Raw genomic sequence first — 14754 nt, forward strand, 5'->3', positions numbered from 1 at the left:
ATAAAACACACAGCGGATTTTGAAGATTAGTAAGAAAAAAATGAGTGTAAACTATTTCATTAATAAATTTTTATATTGGTTACATGCTGAAATGATAATATTTTGAATTTATTGGGTGAAATTAAATATATTATTTAAATTAACTTTCCTTTTTTTTTTTTAAACTTTGCGTGGCTACAAGGACACTGAAATTAGAAACACGGCTCGAATTATGCTTGCACTGAACAAGGCTAGTCTGAGGTATGCAATTGCCCTGCTTCTGCACTACTTTCAAGTGTAAACAAATATGTCAGCATTATCCCTAGAGGAGGGTTTAGGGGTTTTAAGTTGAACGCTCTTCAGCTGAAGAAAATCCATTAATCTCCAGTTTTATTCTTGAGTTAGCTTTCAAATCTACATTTCGACAATAATTACTTTGGGATCTTTGAATTTTCTTACATGCCTTTCTGTTCTATGAAGCCCACATGCATAGTTTATGCATTTTCCAATTTAGGCTAGAAGTCCAATGTGCTGTCCATTGCACCACAGAGCCTGTTTGCTATGCATTTTTAAGAGTAAAATTTTCAGAAAATACTTAAATTAAAAAGATAGATTTGGAAAGAATATCCAAAATGTTGCTTTGAACTTCTTATTCTGGACAATTCCTGGACTGGGGAGAAGGCATGCCCAAGTACACATTGCTTGCAGTGGCACCTCCAAACCAATGCTGGTCAGGACTCTTCCTATTACCTCACAACAGCAATGACTGGGCCCCATAATACAGCCACGGTCATTATAAAAGATCATTACAAAGCATCAAATTAACTGCTATTAATGAAAGCCAGAAACACGTCATTCAGGAGGTTGAATGGCTGGGATGGAACATACGGGGTTGAATAATGGTAGGAGCCTGGGTTTGGAGTTAGAAAACTGGGACAGGAATCCTACTTCTGCTATGAACCCATTGCAAGCGACTGGGCAAGTTGTTCCTCACTCCCTACTGCCTTGCTCATCTATCAGCTGAGAATGTGAAGGCAGAAGGTCTCCAGGGCTCCTGCAGGCTCCTATAAGCCAGATCTCAATCTGTCTTATCCTACCCTCTTCCTGACCTCTAGCTACAAGAACAGCAAGGCACAGCCACCTGGTTTTGAGAATGCTAATGCTTGCCAGCATTCTTGTCCTGCAGGGCATGAAGTATAGTTCTGCACAACCAGCAGGCTCTGTGACTGCCTAACCTCATCCCTGGTCACTGACCTCTGTCTTAGTAGCAGTACGTGCCATCCTACCTAGCTTTGCTGGGTCAAGTGCGTTCACATCTTAAAACCGTTTGAAGCATTTGTCTAATTAACATGCAGAAAGCATATACTGATTTTTGTTTTCACCACCATGTATGTGAGGGCCTATTTTATGGCATACAAAGCATCTCATTTTTATTTCAGTTCGCTGTCTTGTAACTTTAAATGAGGCTGAAATTTCCCTCCATATGTTTATTAGCATCTTCCATTTTATCTCTTATACACTGACTGTTTGCATCTTTTGCCCCATTTCCCTGAATGGTTTTTTCTCAATGATTTGTAAGCACTCTTTATATTTAAACATGTTAACTCTTTCTTGTCACATATTTTAAACCCTTTCTTACAGACGTTTATTCCGGTTTGTGACTTACCTTTTAATTTTTCTCATGAATTACTTGTAACTTATAGATAGTAATATTTTTGAAAGGTTACATTCATCAGTCTTTCTATTGTTAAAAAGAGTCTTTATTTTTATACTTTTAAAGTAGCTTTTCCACTCCTAGTCAGATACTTTCACATATAATAGTTGTCTACTTTCCTCCTGAATTAATAGGGATTTATTTTGGCGTATGGTGTGAAGTAAGAAGCTAAATTCTTTTTCTTTTCTCTGTATCATCAATTATCTCTTACACTGTTAAATAAACTAGTCTTTTCCTTCTGCTTTCCACACCCATTTAATCTAGCCCATTGTTGACATCATCAGAGAAAACTTTTCATCAGAAGGTCTGAACAGCACAATTACACTGTATCAATCCAGCTTAAATTACACATGATTGTTAGGATGGGTAGAAGGTATGATAAAATGGGGTGAAAGTAAAATGAATGATCATCGATATACATAATGTCAAAAATTTGGGTATAACTGAAGAATTTTAGTAATTTAAAGATTTCAGAATTTAAATAATGAAATATCTGATATATTCAATTGGAAATTTGGTTGAGATCGGCTGACTTGTTAATTGAACTTCACTGATAAACATTTGCCTTAAAATCTGTAGAATCTAAAGCAGGGTATACCTAGTAGGCGAGTAAGATATCATTTCTGGAATCAAGGGGGCTTTTCATTGTTGACCAGATGTTTATCACTGCACGGGCAAATGGCCCAAGGAGTATGATTGTGGCTTGGGTTATTTCTTCTTAATGCAGATGCAGTTGCTTTCTTTCTGGGTGGCAGTGTGGAGGATAACTGGGGTCAGTGGGGACATAAATTCTCACAAGGGGAGGAAAGCCCCTCTGTGGGCTCTCTGGGCCAGCCACCCTCCTTACAAAGTGGGATGTCAGCTTCTGCTCTGACCAGAGTCAAAGTAGGCATCAGCTATTGCCATTACTGTTGTTGTATAATATGGTGAATAAAGGAAATGTGTTATATATATATTTTTATTATTATTATACTTTAAGTTTTAGGGTACATGTGCACAATGTGCAGGTTAGTTACATATGTATACATGTGCCATGCCGGTGTGCTGCACCCATTAACTTGTCATTTAGCATTAGGTATATCTCCTAAAGCTATCCCTCCCCCCCTCCCCCCACCCCACAACAGTCCCCAGAGTGTGATGTTCCCCTTCCTGTGTCCATGTGTTCTCATTGTTCAATTCCCACCTATGAGTGAGAATATGCGGTGTTTGGTTTTTTTGTCCTTGCGATAGTTTACTGAGAATGATGATTTCCAGTTTCATCCATGTCCCTACAAAGGACATGAACTCATCATTTTTTATGGCTGCATAGTATTCCATGGTGTATATGTGCCACATTTTCTTAATCCAGTCTATCATTGTTGGACATTTGGGTTGGTTCCAAGTCTTTGCTATTGTGAATAGTGCCGCAATAAACATACGTGTGCATGTGTCTTTATAGCAGCATGATTTATAGTCCTTTGGGTATATACCCAGTAATGGGATGGCTGGGTCAAATGGTATTTCTAGTTCTACATCCCTGAGGAATCGCCACACTGACTTCCACAATGGTTGAACTAGTTTACAGTCCCACCAACAGTGTCAAAGTGTTCCTATTTCTCCACATCCTCTCCAGCACCTGTTGTTTCCTGACTTTTTAATGATTGCCATTCTAACTGGTGTGAGATGGTATCTCATTGTGGTTTTGATTTGCATTCCTCTGATGGCCAGTGATGGTGAGCATTTTTTTCATGTGTTTTTTGGCTGCATAAATGTCTTCTTTTGAGAAGTGTCTGTTCATGTCCTTCGCCCACTTTTTGATGGGGTTGTTTGTTTTTTTCTTGTAAATTTGTTTGAGTTCATGGTAGATTCTGGATATTGGCCCTTTGTCAGATGAGTAGGTTGCAAACATTTTCTCCCATTTTGTAGGTTGCCTGTTCACTCTGATGGTAGTTTCTTTTGCTGTGCAGAAGCTCTTTAGTTAATGTGTTATATTTTAAGAGCTCAGTTATCTGTTACCTATTTGCCAGTGACAGGAACTCATGTCTTCTGAGGCAGTTGGTCTCATTTATGGTAGATATAATTAATTATTATCTAATTATTATTGCCCTTGAATTATTTGAAGATATCATGAGGCCCTCTCTTAAACACTTCCGTTCATGTGCTTTAGCTTCTTTATATGGCCAGCCACTCTCTGTGGATGTGTCCAGGTTTGTTGATGTCCCCTTGACATCAGCCAACCATAACTTAACACTGGATGAGAACTAAGCAGTGCTAAACTTATCACTTCCCTCAAATGTGTCATTATACTTTTATTAGTGCTGCTTGGGACTAGATTTCCTTTCTAGCAGCCAAGTCATGTTTTGGGCTCATATGCAGCTCGTAGCTAAGAAAGCCTTGAGTTGTTTTCCTATAAACCGTCCGAAACTATTTTTAGAATTCAAGTTACAACTCTGAAGTCCTGGGTCTTACTTAATCGATGTTACCTTCTGAGATAAATACTGAAAATCCTTCAAGTATAGAACAAGGACATCCTAACTCTGGGCGTGTGATGTCTGTTAAATGTATCACATTTTATTTATTTGTATTTTTTAAAGGAAGTGAGAAGGAGAAGTGAGATGCTGAGCATCAAGCCGGGCAGAGTTGTCATGTTGTGATCTGAGATTCTGTCCTGTTCTTCAGGATTTAAGGAGTCACTAATCAATGCCAAGCATGGGCTCATCGGGTGCAGCTGGGGAGGCAATTACTTCAACTCAGGAGTTTTCGAAAACTTTCCTTATGCCTGTTCACAGGATTTCATGGTGTTTTTCTTCTTTGTTGTTACTTTTGTGGAAAAGGAAAGTTACCAGTGAACAATCTCTGTGACCTTCCTCTCAATCCCAAAAATATGCTTGCGATAAATCAGCAGTTTATTTTAATGCCTCATTTGGAGGCATTGCTTTTCCAAGAATGAATCTTTGCATATTATCTGAGACATCATTTTGGTGTAAGGTAGAATTGTACCAGGTACTGTATCTTTGTGGCCAACTATACTGTCAAAACTGAGTTTCAGTCATCCAATAAAAAGGAAGCTGTCTCTGAATTCAGATATTCCTCCATTCTTAGGGAACTGAAGTATAACATAAAATACTTAACATTCTTTTTGTATATGTGAAAAAACCATACCTAAGGAATTTTATTATTCAGCCCATGTTTCTTTATTGTATCCAGTATAACATACTGGAAGATGTATATATACACATATATAGATATACAAAGCATCTATACATCTAGACATATGTATATATACGTATATATACACACACACGTATATACTGTACTTCAATCATCTATATTAAATTGTGATAATATCACATTACCACATGTTGATGGCATTCTTGTAATCTACCTGAAATTCATGAAAACACATGCAGTGGTCTGGCTCATGTTTTCTCAGGGAGTGCATTCTGGCTCCCAGTGATCATCAATTACTTTCATAAAAGTTCACCAATCACTTGTTGGTTTCTGGAAAACAAATTTAAAGCAAACATTATTAATGTCAAACTTACACATTTTGCTTTCTGGAATCAACTTTTTTATTTTAAAAATTGAGAATATAATTTCTGTCTTTTGTTTCTTTGGGCATTTTTCTTATTCTCCACAATTATTCAAAGATCCTTAGCCATGGGTCTGAAAGTGTTTGTTTCAGCTCTCATCCCCCTTCCTTGCAGGTAAGGCTGGCATTCCACAGCCCTGGATAACTCCTCTGTGCTAGGTCTATGCCTGCTCCTGGGACACTGAACACTCCTGGGTTTGCAGGGTCCACGGTGTGCTTTGTGTCCCTCCCTGCCCAGCCTCAGCAGGAGCCCCGTGCTCCTAGACCACTCCCTTGCTGAGTCCTGTAGATGTTCCAGCACACACAGTGCCTCCCTTCTCAAGGACCCAGCCCCAGCCCCTTCTCAGGTCATTTGGGGGCTTACATCACCTGCTACCTGTGTGGAGATGGAGGTCTGTTTCCCAGCACTGCCTTGCTTTTCCTCCTGCCCCACTGCATTTAATCATTGTGATAAGAGGAAACAAAGAGGGAATGTCATTGGTCCCATTCCTCTGAATCTTGACCACGAAAATATCTTGAATTGCCTCCGTGTCCCCACCCAACATCGCCTCTTGCGCTGCTACCTCTGCCTGAGTGCACATCAGCCAAGAGCCAGGAACCACTGCCCAACCACGACCCAGGCACAGACCCTTATCTCTAGCCTAGAGAAGAGGTGTGTTTCTTTCTAATCATCTGGTTTGTATCCAAGGAAACATAAATTGATCATTATTTTTGTATGTGGAATTAGAAATATTCATATAGACATACATTCTTTGGTTTTTATTTTTTTATCATCCCTAAAATAAATAGCAGATGTTCTCAAAGTGGTTTATTAATTTCAGTCCTAAGATTGTATAATTGATTGAAACCATAAATGGCAGACAGAAGAACAACAACAGTGAAAACCAAGATTAATTCTAATAAATGCATTACAATGGCAGGAATCAAGTGTACTTTAAGCTCACTGTAAAGTTTTCAGTGTGTTGTGGATTCAGAGGCAGTAGGTGATGACTTTTATTATATATTCTTAAGTACCTGGTTTTGGAGGGTGATGGCTTGTTGGAGGGAATGATGCTGAAGGAACATAATAAAACAATATGATAAATACAGGGAGAGAAGAAAGACAAACGAAAAGAGAAAACAAATGTCGAGAATAAGATGAATAGGTAGGGGAGAAGAAAAAATAAGTGGTCATAATTTTATATTCCAAGGACTATGCTAGTCCTTGGACTACGCTGGTAAAAAGAAATCTAATCATGAGGCAGAGAATTTTATTTTTTTCCCCATTCCTTTTGGCTCGTGGCTTGAGTTTGCTCTGGCTTTCATTGAATACATAGGCCAGGGCAGGATGAGCTTCTGCCTGAACTGCTGGAATGTTATTCCTGATCTCATGGAAAGACATGTCTTGGCTTCTGACCCTGTGCCTCTGTATCACTGTGTCCCTGTATTCCTGTGCCCCTCGTATTAGTCAGTTTTCACATTGCTAATGAAGACATACCAGAGACTGCGTAATTTATAAAGGAAAGAGGTTTAATGGACTCACAGTTCCACATGGCTGGTGAGGCCTTACAATCATGGCAGAAGACGAAGGAAGAGCAAAGGGACTTCTTACATGGTGGCAGGCAAGAAAGAGCATGTACAGGGGAATTCCCCTTTATAAAACCATCAGTTCTCATGAGACTTATTCATTACCAGGAGAACAGTATGGGGGAAACCGCTCCCCATGATTCAATTATCTCCACTTGGCCCTACCCTTGACACATGGGGATTATTGCAAAATCAAGGTGAGATTTGGGTGGGGACACAGCGAGACTATATCACCCCTGTATCCCTGTGTCTCTATATTCCTGTATCCCTGGCTGAATGGGTCAAAGTAATGATCAACCCACAGATATGCATTTGCCTCTGCTGAGAATAGAAACGAATATAAATGAAGTCTTTTTTTCATGGAGCTCATTAACTAGATGAAGAGAGAAAGCCTGTGGGAAAAGACAAATAGAACCTTCAGGTTCTATGCAGTGAGTGCCCAAGTGGTGATTGTGAAAATGACAGTGCAGCCCTGCAGATGAGCAGAAGCTCATGGTGGGACCTTTCATGCAAGCTATGCAGAGGAGAGAGCATAGGATTTGGGGTTGGGACACACAGATTCAAATCATGGTCCTGCCACTTTCCTGCTATATGACCTTGACCATGTTATTTTACCCCCATGAAGTCTGAGTTTTCAGATGTGTAAAATAATACCACTAATGCATACTTTTTTTAAATTTAAATTTAAACTTTTTTTGAGACTGAGTCTCACTCTGTCACCAGGCTGGAGTACAGTGGCACGATCTTGGCTCACTGCAACCTCCGCCTCCTGGGTTCAAGCAATTCTCCTGCCTCAGCCTCCTGAGTAGCTGGAACTACAGGTGTGTACCACCATGTCCAGCCAATTTTTGTATTTTTAGTAGAGACGGGGTTTCACCATGTTGGCCAGGATGGTCTCGATCTCTTGACCTTGTGATCCGCCTGCCTCAGCCTCCCAAAGTGCTGGGATTACAGATGTGAGCCACTGCGCCCAGCCTAATGCGTACTTTTAAAAGCACTTTTCAAATACTTCATCTTGTTTAATCTTCTTGGCAGTTCTGTAAAGTGTGAAGCATTGTGCAAAGCTAACTCTCATTATCATATTGGAACCCAGGGTTTTCAGAGGAGAATCCTCAAGGAGATAGGGCTTTCCTGCCTTGTGCCCATATAAAGTTGTGGATCCCAAGGGAGGAAAGCATTTTCATCAGACTGGGAGAGGCAAGAAAAGGTCACTGGCAGTATAGATTCTTCTGGAGTTCACTGGCAACTTGTCCCACTTCAGTTCTCCCCTAATCTTTCCAGATGTGCAGATGTATAGCCTGGGTGGATGATCCAAAATGAATTCAAGGCTAAACAGGTCAGCTGGCTCAGCCCATGGGAAGCATGCTCATCCCAAAGCAAAGGTCTCTGGCAGAAATTTCTCTGCACTTATTTACCCTGCTGTCTTCACATTGGGGTGCGGAGTCTAATTCAAAAACTCCAAGGCATGAGTCCAAGCCAGAGAGCTGTTAGAGGTGCACATGGGAGATCTTAGCAAGAGAAAATACATGTTTTAAACCCTAGAAAGAAGAAAGTAAATGCCTCTCATTTACTTTAAACAAATAATATGGCCAAGGTCACGTAGCAGGAAAGTGGCAAGGGGTCTGTCCTCTTTTCGCCATTCAATCATGACCATATTGTCCTGGAGGCCTAGGGGCAGGATATAATGAAGAAACGTCCAATTTTGACAGAATGGGTAAATGGGATTGTGGGATTTGTAGTGAGCTGATCTGTCTTCATTCATGTAATTATCAATATCATTTCAATGACCATGATGTTGATATGGAAAATGATGAGGATGATAGTACATAAAGAACATGAATATTAGCTGATGTCTATTGAGTGTTTCCTGGGTGCCAGACACCACTGTTAAGTGCTGAACAAGGATTATAGAATTTAATTCTCTAGTGACCTTTTGAGATAGGTTATATGATTGTCAGCTTTCCACAAATGAGGAAGCCAACATTCAGAAACATACAGTGCTGAAGCTTATGCAGTAAGAAATAGTAGAAGCAGAATTCAAACTCAGGCAATTCAACACCAGAGTTCAAGCTCTTAATTACTATTTCTAGAACCCTCTGACTGACTGATTCCTCCCTCACCACAGCCAACTTTTGCATCCCCCATTTCTGGAGAGCATCTCCCCACATGGTATATACTCAAAGGTCCCATAGTGATCCTCTTCCCAAAGAGCGTGAATGAGGGGTTTGAAACTGCCAGAAGTCTGGTCCAGAGCTTGGACTTTTGATGTGAATGATGGAGAAACAAAGAGGTTGATTTCCTCAGCCTTCAAGAGAGCTCATCGTCAGCTCTCTAAAGCTGACCGGAAGGAGGAGAGTGGGACCTATGAAAACAGCAGGAGATGGGAGGGCTTGAATTCCTAATACTGTACCCATAGGTCATTGTGCCATGGTCCTCTGCACCCCCAACACCCCCAACACTGATCCTGAAGGTCTCCACAATCTTCATCTGCTTCTCTCCTTTCACCTTCTCTACACTCTCATTGATAGCCTTGGTTTTTTCTATACCTCCAGTATTCCCATTCCCATGATAGCCATTTAAGGACAGGGCACTTCCTAGTCACCATAAGGAATATTGTGGGAATGTTCTGCTCATGGATATTGCATCAGAATAGGTCTGGAAATGAAACACACCAACAAAGTCAACAGAGGAGAGTCCAAGCAAAGCGTCTGTTTACAAAGTTGTGGAAGGTTTAGGGGAACTCATTATGAGATAGTGAAGAAACCCAGAGCTAGGAACAGTGGGGCGCTCTTACCACACCAAGGTTTGAAGGAGCTCGGGTTTCTGGAACCCAGACATAGCAGCAGCAGTTGTGATAGAGGATTTCCTGGCAGAAGCCATAGCTTTCAGTTGAGAAGGTGGTCACTGCCAACCCATGGCTCAGCTGGAAGGTAACCAGAGAATAAATTCCGCAAACTCTTTCTCTTCCTTTCCTGTGCTCTCTTATTGGTGCCTCCCATTGAGAGAACCCAACCAAAGCCAGATGTAAGGGAAACTAATGAGGCATTTCCATATAGCTCAGCCTGCTGGGAAACATGTACTATATATAGAAAAGGGTGGAGAGCGGATCTAGAGAGGCAAAAAAATTAAACAACGGTACCGATGTTTACATTTCTTTCTGATGTAGAGACCTCATACCACTTTCCTGTACATCTTACTTTAATGTGTAAAAAGGCCTATAGGCTCTTTCTCTAGGTTCAGTAAAAGATGAACTAGGAAACATATGCCACATTTGAGCTTCCTCACAGCTTGGCCCCTGCAAAGCTGTCCCCTTCTAAGAACTAAGTGCCCTGGGTATTTAGTGCTGTGTTGTCTGGTGACTTCGCAGCCCTGTCAATGTTGTTTTTCTGTTTGTTTGTTTAATTATACTTTAAGTTCTAGTGTACATGTGAACAACGTGCAGGTTTGTTACATATGTATACATGTGCCATGTTGGTGTGCCGCACCCGTTAACTCGTCATTTACATTAGGTATGTCCCTAATGGTATCCCTCCCCCATCCCCCTACCCCACGACAGGCCCCAGTGTGTGATGTTCCCCACCCTGTGCCCAAGTGTTCTTATTGTTCAATTCCCACCTATGAGTGAGAACATGCAGTGTTTGGTTTTCTGTCTTTGCGATAGTTTGCTCAGAATGATGGTTTCCAGCTTCATCCATGTCACTACAAAGGACATGAACTCATCCATTGGCTCCTCCTCAGAAAGGTGGAAAAGCAGAACCTCTTAAACTGCTCCAGGTTTCCTGGAGAGCCTTGCCTTAAAAAAGGCCCTTTTTTTAGGGTGGGGGGGACACCAATGCCGTGACTCCTTCAAGAATGTGATTCTAGCAAGAGACTGAGCTCTATTCTTTTTCTTCCTCCACCCTCTCTTAAGGCAAATTGAGTCAAACCATCTCAGTCTACCCACACCATCCTTCTTTAATTTCTCTAGTTAAGAGCATAAATCCCTTCCCTATTCTGAGTGTGGTTCATCGACCTACAGCATCAGCATCACCTGGGAGTCTGTCAGAAATGCAAAATCTTAGGCTCCAGCCCACATCCCTGAGCCAAATCTGCCTTTTGCAAGATCCCCAGGTGATATATATGTACATTAATTTTAGGAGGATTGATGTAGCCTGTATGCCATGGTAAGAGACATGCAATGTAATGTTGAGTTTCTTTCTTTAGAATTTATAGTAGCAGCCGGGACTGGTGGCTCAGGCCTGTAATCCCAGCATTCTAGGAGGCTGAGGCTGGTGCATCACTTGAGGTCAGGAGTTGGAGATCAGCCCGGCCTGGCCAACATGGCAAAACCCTGCCTCTACCAAAAAATACAAACATTAGCCAGGTGTGGTGGTATGCCCCCGTAGTCCCAGCTACTCAGGAGGCTGAGATGGGGAGAGTAGCTTGAACCTGGGAGGCGGAGGTTGCAGTAAGCCAAGATCACACCACTGCACTCCAGCCTGGGTGACAGAGTGACATAGTGAGTCCCTGTCTAAAAAAAAAAAAAAAAAAAAAAAAAAAAAGAATTTATAGTAGCCACAAACGCCATTTTGAGTAATTGAAGAAATTCTGAAGTTATTGTGTGCTTTGAAATTTAGTATTTATTGAATAGTTTATATCTTTCAAAAAGCTTTTATAACTCATTAGAGTCTCATCATAACTCCATGAAATACGTAAGGTAGATAATAGGAGCCACATTTTCCACATGAGGATCTGAGGCATGATTAAGTAAAATCAGTCCTTTGCTAGGTGGAATGGTTTTGAGACCAGATACTAGGGCTCAGAACTCATTTTAAAGCTGTTGTGGCAGCTATCAATTCTGAAGAAAGTCAACATGGCATAGCATGCCTCTTACCATGGCATACAGGCTGTATCAATCCTCCTAAAACTAATGTACATGCAAACCACCTGAGGGTCTTGCAAAAGGCAGATTTGGCTCAGGGATGTGGGCTGGAACCTAAGATTTTGCATTTCTAATAGATTCCCAGGTGATGCTGGTGCTTTAGCTCCCTCCCTCCCCCAGCTTTCCCCCATCAGTATTTCTGAACACTTGATCCACACCCAGTCTGCCTCAAAATCACTTGTGGTGGAAAATGCTTGTTAAACAAGTAGATTGTTGTGCCCCATACCAAGACATAATGGATTTCTTATGGTCTCTAAATATGAGAATCACTTTTTTGTATTGGTTTGAATGTTCTGATTTAAAAGTATGGGATGAGGGAATTTTAGGTTCATTGTGTTCACATCAGTAGGACTTAAACCTATGGAAGACTTTGCAGCAGAATAGGAAGATTTTTCTCCCAGTCTACCCAACAGTTGAAAAACGATCAGAAGGACTTGGAAGGGAGCAATGGAGGATTGATGACAATGGCAAAGACTGAGCAGTCCCCAGGCGTGACAACAAAAAGGAAAGCAATCAGCTGTGGAGAGAGAAATGGTGTTGATGATATTATGAAAGTCGGGATATAAACAAGAATGAGAAAGGGAGGAATGGGGAAACCGAATGAGACAGAAGCACAGAAAAAAGAAGAAAAAAGAAGGAAAAAAGGAAGAGTGGGAGAAGAGACAGATGGAGAGTGAGAGAAGGGAGGCAGGTAGGTAGGCAGGAGAAGAATGAGGAAGAAAGCAAGGGAGTTGAGACTGGGAATGGACAGAAGGAAACCTGTACATGCTGTCATCTGGGCTTTCTATGTTCCCTGATCCAGGGTCCTGAGATCTTGGGATACTCGCCACTGCATTGTAAGTTTCTGTGGATGAAGCTGGCACATAAATACATCTGTAAAGCTGTAACTCCTGGGCATTGTCCCTGAAATTTTACTGATGTCTAGATTCTAGGTATGGGATTAAATGGGTCCACATTTTGTGTTTTTCTGAGTCACCAATTACAACAAAACTTGCTTATACACTTATGCCTATCTTAAAAAATAATTTATTTTAATAAAATAATAATAAGGCAAGAAAAAAAGAGACCCAGATTTGAAAAAGCAAAAATGTCTTTATTTGCAGACAAAATCATGTATGTAGAAAATCCTAAGGAATCTACAAATTAGCTACTAGAACTAATAAGAAAATTTAATGATGTCTCAGGATACAGGGTCAATATTTAAAAATTATTGTATTTCAACTTATAAGTGATGAATGTTTGGATAATGGGGTTTAAATAATCCATTTACAACAACATCCAAAATATAAAATAACTAGCAACAGACTTTATAAAAACATACAATGAAAATTAAAGCACGTTGCTGGGAAAAAGAAAAAAGAAAACAAAATTCATAAAAAGACATTATATTCATTGAACAGAACACTTAGTATTTTTAAGACGTCAGTTCTTATCAAATTTATGTGTAGACTCAATTCAATCCCAATCAACATTCCAACATCAACATTTGGCTAGAGAGCAAAGTTGGGGTCAGATTGTGTAGGGCTGTGTTAAAGAGTTGAGCATTACATGAGATAATGGATGTGAAGAAAGTGCTTAATAGGGGGTCGTGCAGAGGAAGTGCTCAAGAAATAGTATCATTGTCATTATTACCATTACTGTATTGTTGTTATTATTTAACAAATGTTTTCAAGCCCACTTTGGCTTGTGTATGGGTTGAGGAAAACGCTACCCAGGCAGAAAGATAAAACTTATTCTCCATGCCTCTTGAGAAAAGAAGCAGCAATCCCCAGATGTAGGGAGGAGGGGAGTCCTGCTGGCTTTTAGTCAGCCTCACACAGGACAGGAGAGGTAGAGATTCTGCAGCGAACAAGAATCATGTCCGGGACTTCACAGACAGGGACACTCAAAGGTTGGATGATGCTCAATTGCAGCATCCACCTGCAGGGGCCTCACCCCACTTCTCACTTAACGATTGTCTCTGCTGTTAGGGAGCCCTTGAAAGCCAGGTGTTTTGTCTCCTTCCCAAAGCCTCAGAAGATAGTCGGGGGCCATGAGGGAGGTGGGGGCAGGGAAGGGGGAGTTCCTGTCTGTTCTTTTTCCCCCCTTCCCTGTGCTCTCCACCTCTCTCCCCTCTTCCTTCCCAAACAGGTGGCAGGAATGTTAAGACTATGAATTCCATCAAGAGCAAGCAGGTTCCTTAGGGCACCAGTTGGTAAGTGTAAGAGGCCTCATCCGCTTGCACCAGCAGCAGAAAGAAGCTGCAGGAAGAGTCTCTTTTGGGCATGAGAAGCTAAAGGAGGCTGGTGGTTTTCTGGTTAACTGCACAAGGCCTGCAAGTTCTAGAGATGTCCTTTGAGGACCAGAGCAGCCTCCTTTCCTCCCACACTCTCCAGACATGGGAGGCAGTAGGAGCTCAAAGTCACTTCTCAGAAATTGAGCCTTTGGTTCTGCTGTCAGCAAAAGGCTGTGAAGCTCAGTCCCCCACACTGGGTAGGAGAAGGGTGAATGAAGACTAGGGGGTCTGGTGAAGGAAGGGGGGAAACAAACTCTTCACTTTTAAAGAGAGTGACCTGGCAAAACACAGAGAAGATACTTTGGGTTCGGAGGAACGTGCAAGAGGTCAAGAGTCACTGCCGAGGGGTTTTGATGCGGCGCTGTACTCCGGCAATGGGAAGGGCTGTGGTCAGGAAACAAAGCAGCAGGTGTGGCCCATGTGGAACTGTCAGGCAGGATTTACCTGTGGTGGCCCGTGCCGCACAGCCTGGCCCACCTTCCGTCCACCTCTGCTTTCCTTCTTACGACCTCCTAGAAAGAAAGCTGGGCCTTCCGAAAAGTAGCTTGGGAGGCAAATAACATTTATCGAATGCATCAATGTCTTAGGCCCCAAGCAAGGGTTTAACATGAGAATCTCTTTGAGTTCCCCTAGCATCCTATGAGGTGGACACTATTAATATCCCCCAAGGCTCAGAGAAGTTAAGTCACTTACCAGGAAACACAGCTATTAAATCAGGCCTGCGTTTG

The sequence above is a fragment of the Gorilla gorilla genome, chromosome 11, assembly GCF_029281585.2.
Source record: "Gorilla gorilla gorilla isolate KB3781 chromosome 11, NHGRI_mGorGor1-v2.1_pri, whole genome shotgun sequence".
In the NCBI taxonomy this organism is placed as follows: domain Eukaryota; kingdom Metazoa; phylum Chordata; class Mammalia; order Primates; family Hominidae; genus Gorilla; species Gorilla gorilla.